Raw genomic sequence first — 6,918 nt, forward strand, 5'->3', positions numbered from 1 at the left:
TTTCGATTAAATTAACTTAAGAATTCCAAAATAGCCTCACATTTTAGAGTAGAAGAGTCAGAGAAGATAATAATTCATGATCATGATGAATCAAATTTGTAATTTTAATTAAAGGTTGATTAGGAAGTTGACTTTTTTTGAGTTTATTTTAACTCTCTTACCTCTCTGAATTTTTTCCCTGCTCCTCAAATCTTTAGAATTTTCCTCATCTCTGAATCTTTTACATCATCTTAGATTTTTGTTCCATCATCTCCCTGATCAGCTACAATGTGGAATCATTAAAGATTTGATATTTGCTTCCTTATGTGAAAATTGAGTTGGGAATATGATTCTGATTGAGTTTGAGGCTGATAAGATTGGGGCCTAGGGTGGAAGAAGGGTACGGATGCACAATTTTAGCTTGAAAGCCCTGATTTACCTTTCCATTCTACTGGTTTTTCCCTTATTTAGAGTTCATTGCACTCGCCTCATGGACACCTTGGCTCTCTCCTTTAAAATAGTCATCACTATATCAAATAGAACAAGAAGAATTATGCACATTAAAAATGTTAGTCTGACTAAATACCAAGTTATCTATTTTCCCAATTCCAATATTCATGCTCAATTTTCAGTTCTATACTCTTCAGATTCAGTAATATTTGTTTGGGACCGGAATCCCTGCTATTACTAGAACATCCAATTTTATGTACATTATATTCTGCCAATTTTTCTAGTATTTCAGATAAATATCATAGGTACCCATAAAGGCACCTACATCAATCATACGGTCTATTACTAGATTTATCATTCAAACCTTGATAGAATGTTTGACATAAACTGATAATCTTCATATTCGCAATGCCGTCACTTCTTAATTGAATCTTTTAATTGTTCACAAGCTCTACTAAATAACTCATCACCCTCCATGAAATCAAGAATGGCTCATTTAAGAGTATGAATTTTGATACATAAAAATTTCTAGGGATTATTTTCTCTATATCATTCTAATATTCAAATGTCACACCCAAATTCCTATAGCAGTCTTTTGCTATAACCTCCAATTTTAATAGAAAATATATTATTATCATTACTTCACTATAATTCCATATAAGTTGATATAATAAACATCTTTCACACAAAAATTATCTCAAAAGGAAATAAATCTTCTGGAGGTAAACCATGAAATCTTTCAAAGAAACCAAAAATGTGTTATCCACTTTAAATCTTACATTATTTCCTAAGAGTACATGGAGTAATATGGTCTTATATTCCTAATTAGCTCATAATGATGTTTTAATGTCACATTCCATTGAGAAATATTTTCATCATGTCAGACATAATATCCCAAGGTCTTTTCATAGAAATAATGATTTTACTTTTAAATTCATGAGTGACATATTCAGGTTTGTTAGATCCAGTACCGTTCATAAAACACCGAATGATAAAAGGTGAACTTAGGGATGGGAAATTCCCTGTTCGGCATCGAGCAAACGCTGTTTGTCGACGAAAGAACAGGGAAAATTTATTGTTTGTGTTTGTGTTCAGTTTGTTCCGATTTGTTCGCAAACCTTTCATGAACTCTACGCTTTTTAAAAATGGTCAAAAAAACTTTATGATCAGAGAGATAAAGAGAGAGAAATGAGAGAGGGAGCAAGGGAAAGGGGCACGAGAGAGTAGGTGGGGAGTGACAGAGAAGGGAGCAGGCGAGAGAGAGAGAGCGAGAGGAGAGAGAGAGAGGAGAGGAGAGAGAGAGTGTGTGTGTGTGTGTGAGAGAGAGAGAGAGAGAGTGTGTGTGTGTGTGAGAGAGAGAGAGAGAGTGTGTGTGTGTGTGTGTTTGTGTGTGTGAGAGAGAGAGAGAGAGAGTGGGGGGGGGAGAGAGAGGGGGGCACTGTCACACGAGAGAGGGAGGGCAGGGCACGGGAGAAAGGGGTTCAGGGAAAGAGAGAGAGAGAGAGGTGGCACGGAAGAGGGAGTGGGGAGAGTGAGTAAGTGAAAGAGAGCGAGCGAGGGAGGGGAGAGTGAGAGGGCAGGGTGTTCGTTCGTGTTCATTGGCATGTTCGCGAGCGGATGAAACTTTTTTCCCATCCCTAGGTGAACTGAAAGAATATCACTATGATGTCCAGGTTTCATCGCAGTTCTGCACTAAGAAAAAGTCACAAAATAGCCATAAATTTTACTAAAATAGTCACACATGCTCCCTGGATACAATATCAGTTTATCCAATTTGCTTCTCAACTGCACATTTGCCTTTTGTGTGTATGGTGCCCCTCATGTGCCACCATTTAGGTACATCTGCCGACCACTTGTGTCGTCCCGTGTGGTGTCACTAGTGATCGGCCGTCCGATATCTGTCCGATATTGGATATCGGACAACTGATATCCGATATCCGGTAAATGACAAGGTGGTTTCTGATACCGGATTTCTCATATCTAACGAATATCAACATTCTTATATGTAACGGATATCGGACGGATATCAACTAGGCTAGGGACGTGATGGATCTTGGATGTCAATATCCAGATGTCGATATCCAGTATCAAGAGAAAAAAGCCAACAGTAAACATAAATTTAGGTGATATACATAAAAAGTGCCCAAATTTTTTAAATACAATAATAATTCATATTCTATATATGCTTCAAAAGTTTTTTTTTTCTTCCATATGGAGAAATAGGACTCGGACACAAGAGAAAAAGCCAACAGTGTATAACATTACACAAATTTAGATATTAAACGTAAACAACACCCAAATGTTTTAAATATAAAATAATTCATATTATATATATGCTTCAAAAGTTTTGTTTTCTTCCATACGGGATAATAGGATTCGGGTATATAGATGTAATTAAACTTCGAATCTTATTTTCCCATATGGAAAAAAACATAAATTTTGAAGTGTATATATTTTATGATGTAATAATGTATTTTAAAAATTCACTTGTTACCTGCTGACCGAAGGATTTCCTCTCCAACCCATTCTAACTAACACGTTTCAACGAAGTAATCTATTTTTACAAGGATTAATTTGTTGGATATTGAACTACGATATCCAACTCTGAGATCCAATATCGTCATCCATTCAGAGAGATGGAGACGGATGGATACTGTTACTGCAGCAACCGATATCCGATATTGTCATTCGATATCCGGATATCGGTAAAAACGGATATTGGAACAGTACTGTTGATACCCAACTCAGCATCCGTCCCGATACCATCATCTGATACCAGGTACAGGACGAGCGAACACTAGGTGTCACTCGCCCCTCTTCGTGCAACCATTTAACATCTGTTGAGCGTCGCCAGCCATGACCCACCTGAACATCCGTCACCCTTCATTCCACACATGGCTCACCAAAGATTCATTACAGGGGTGCCCAATGACCACCTTCCACCGCAAAGCCTAACCCGATACTCAGCACCATTTCATCCAGTGTTGTGTAACTCTAAAGCCAAAGGTCTTCTCTTCCCTGTTTTGTGATTTGCACTATTTCATCCAGTGTTTCCCTTGTATGTTTCCACCACGGTCAGAGTTTGTGGAATAGTTTAATGATTTAACTTGTCAATCGGGATTTTGATAGTACTCCCAACCCTCAACTGAGAAACGGGCCTCCACCCTCATTTATCTTCGGATTTTAAAGGTTTGAACTGATCGTTTGGAGCTGTGGCCTGATCATCCATAGATTTTCTTTCGGTCGTCCCATCCTGTACCTGTCATAATCATCCTGCATCACCATATGGAGTTAAAGAAAGACAAGGAAAGCATGGGGCCGAGCCCCCCGTTTTGGTGTACGAATATGCCGGAATATGCTGGTCGGAAGGTATCGGCATTGTCTAGATCTGAAGGCGACGTATGTTTGTTGTTCTGTCTTTCTCCATCTCACTTTTGTCTAACCTGCTCTGCTCAACGGTTTAAAAACCCGACCACCTTATGAAGTTCCAGTTCAGAATCATTCGGCCAAAGTCTTGCAGGATTACGGCAACTTGGAGCGATTGGCGGGCGGCTCTTGAACCGACCTTTGAGCAGTGGGCGACCTTCCTCACCCACCAACGTACCCAAGGGGCACTTTTCGATCTATGTAGGTGAGGATAACAAGCGCTTCGTCGTTCCCATCTTGTTAGAACATCCATCCTTTCAAAGTCTGCTGAAACAAGCAGAAGAGGAACTCGACGTTGATCACCAGGCCAAGTCCGTCAAGGTTCCTTGTGTAGAGGACGCCTTCCTATCCCTCGTCAAGCAGCTTAGGGCCTGTCGCGACTGATATGACTCTCTCGTAAGGTCACTCTTTACGTATTTTTGTTCTATGTGCCTCCTCTCTCCCGTCTCTCCCCACCCGTTGTCATATACTATTCCGCGTGATGCGGCTTTCTTGACCATTGCAAATGTTGTACTTCGTAATGACATGATTCAATTCCCCTTGCGGTGGGAAGTACGGAACTGCCCACAGAACATCTTTTAGATTGTTGTTATTGTCTGAAAGGTTTCCTTTCATTGTCGCCTCAGGTTTTTTCCTGGTCGAAACGTCACCGGTCCTTGCTGAGGAGATCTGTGAACCTATTAAAAGGTGGGATAGCAGCGATAGAGATGAGAAACTAAATAAACTGAATGGACGGGGGACGAGATAGTACGGCTTTGATTGTCTTTGTTCTCGATATCTGGCTGTGGCCCGTGGCATGACGGGACACGTCCCACGTCTTCTCTCCAGATGTCCAGACATACACGAAGCTCTTCAAAAGAAGAGAACTTAAAAACTCGTATAAATTCTATTCTATGATGGATCAAGACAAAGGGTACTATGAAAGCATTAACACGACAGAGATGTGGAGTATGACGGCAGAGCTAAGACTCGGTTAACAGTGATTGTGGGATAATGGAGATGATGGCGTGAAAATATAAGTAATTACAAAAAAATAGCAAATAGAAGGGCATATACGAGATCATGAAATTAGGTAAGTTGGGTGAAAAGGGTAGGATTATAAATTATTGAATAGTTTTTGTACTTCAGTTAAGATAAGGTACCGTCTTTCTAGGAATCAAAAAGTCATTTATAGGAACCATGTAAATCAAATTTTTTAAAGTTTAAATGAATCCACGGGAAAGCAATTATCCACCAAAATATGCACCTATTTTTTGAATACAGAAGTTAAATGAAATAGTTTTGTTTAAGGATATTTAAAAGATAATTGGAATTTTATGGATTTTGATGAAATTGTTCAGAAATATCCAGAACTTCAATGTATGCCCAAATTCAGCTGATGTGGAAAAAAACATTGTAGAATGGAAAATGGATTATTTTAAATTTTAACGATGTCTGATCAAAATTTTGAAGGGGAAAATTAGAGTGTGAAGTCGAAGGAGAAGATGAAAGAGTGTTTTTTTGTAAAATTTTGGGAAGATGTAGGCTAGATAAATGGTTGAATTGTGAAATCGGAAAATTCTAAATCTAGAGAGATAAAATATCAAAATCATTCTATATAGAGAAAGTAGGGAAAATTTTAGGCAGATTAAATTTTCGAGTTCATCTGAAACATTTATGTGAATCTAAGTAAATGATGAAGATTAAGAATATCAGAGACCATTTTTAATGCTTTTGAATATTGATCTTGGATGCAATGAAGTGCTATTAATCCTAAAAAAAAACTTCAACGGCATCTATGTGTTACCCATGCCTTGGCATTTGGAAACGTTCACGTATAAAATCAAAAGAATAAGAAATTTACAGTTGGAATAGAAGAAGGAAGACAAATTTGACTGAAGCAGATGCTGTGTCCTTTCTGGCTAACTAGGTTGTGTCAAGCTTCCACGATGTCTTTCTCTCTTCTTCACATTTTAACCAATCCAGGACTATGGTGCACAGAGGTTTAAATGAAGATCTTACCCTCAAAATATGGGCAGAATTAGACAACTAAATCTCTAAATATCATGATTGAAATTGGTTTCATCCCAGTTGTTGGATATTTCTATCTTTCCATCATGCATTGCTAGTGGTATCAGGAATGCTGATCTGATTGGATATTGGTGTTATCCTTTCTTTCTCCACTTACGGTTTGGCGCTGGGTTTCATCATTAATAAAAAAGGTAAAAATATTCAAAATTTAAAAAACAAACAGTTTACCACCCTTTGTGACACCGATTTCAGTGTCACAAGGACAACATGTTTATGATATCACCCTACTTAAATCATTCCAGTTCTGTAGCAATATATTATTAATTATCTACCGCTCACTCCTCCATCCATGAAACCAGAAGACATTTGCATGAAGTGTTAGAAATATCGATTACATGCTAAGAATGAAAACTCCCCATGAGAATTTGGATTCAATCTTTTTCACGAAATGTTGAACCACCCCTCTCGATATATATGACATTATGATCCTTAGGTGTGTCACTTCTTTCTATGACTGGTGTACTTCATGTCTCTCATATCAAGATCCTTATGTCTCAGGTAGCCACTACCTGGTGTTTAATCTCTATCACCAACCATCCTCCGACCTGAAATTAGAAGGGAGATAATTAGCTCCTGCTATTGAGCAAATAATAAAAAATTGTGATCCTAAAAAATGTGGCTAATGATGATGATTTTAATTAAGGTAACTGAGGGTTAATGTGATAACAGAAAGAATTAAAGGACCTCTCAAAATGAAGGAAATGAGTCGGATGGGGGATGATTTATGAAGGGTCGAGCGGGAAGTGACAACAATTTTTGTGTGATCTTTCATAGTTTCATTTGAATTTTCTCCCCTTTTTGGTAAAAAACATAGTAGATATCCTAGAAAATAAGGTTTTAACTCCATCAACCTCAACCAAAAAATGCATGTGTAGCAAAATTTATAGTGTTCTTTGTCCTCTACACGCTGCTGCCTAACTCAGCCAACCACACAATCCACCCTTGGTATCCGATCCAATGATATGCCAACCAATTTTAATTGATTTCTTGCAC

At 38.2% G+C, this 6,918-nt stretch overlaps 1 long non-coding RNA gene across 1 annotated transcript; it reads left to right on the forward strand.

The window, feature by feature from the left end:
• The first annotated feature begins 4,112 nt into the window (after positions 1-4,112).
• On the forward strand, positions 4,113-4,752 carry LOC144715380 (uncharacterized). Its single transcript, XR_013584612.1, has 2 exons — positions 4,113-4,251; positions 4,482-4,752. It is a non-coding gene; the product is annotated as an uncharacterized LOC144715380 (long non-coding RNA).
• Positions 4,753-6,918: the final 2,166 nt, after the last annotated feature.

Source organism: Wolffia australiana, chromosome 2 (assembly GCF_029677425.1).
Source record: "Wolffia australiana isolate 7733 chromosome 2, ASM2967742v1".
Taxonomy (NCBI): Eukaryota; Viridiplantae; Streptophyta; class Magnoliopsida; order Alismatales; family Araceae; genus Wolffia; species Wolffia australiana.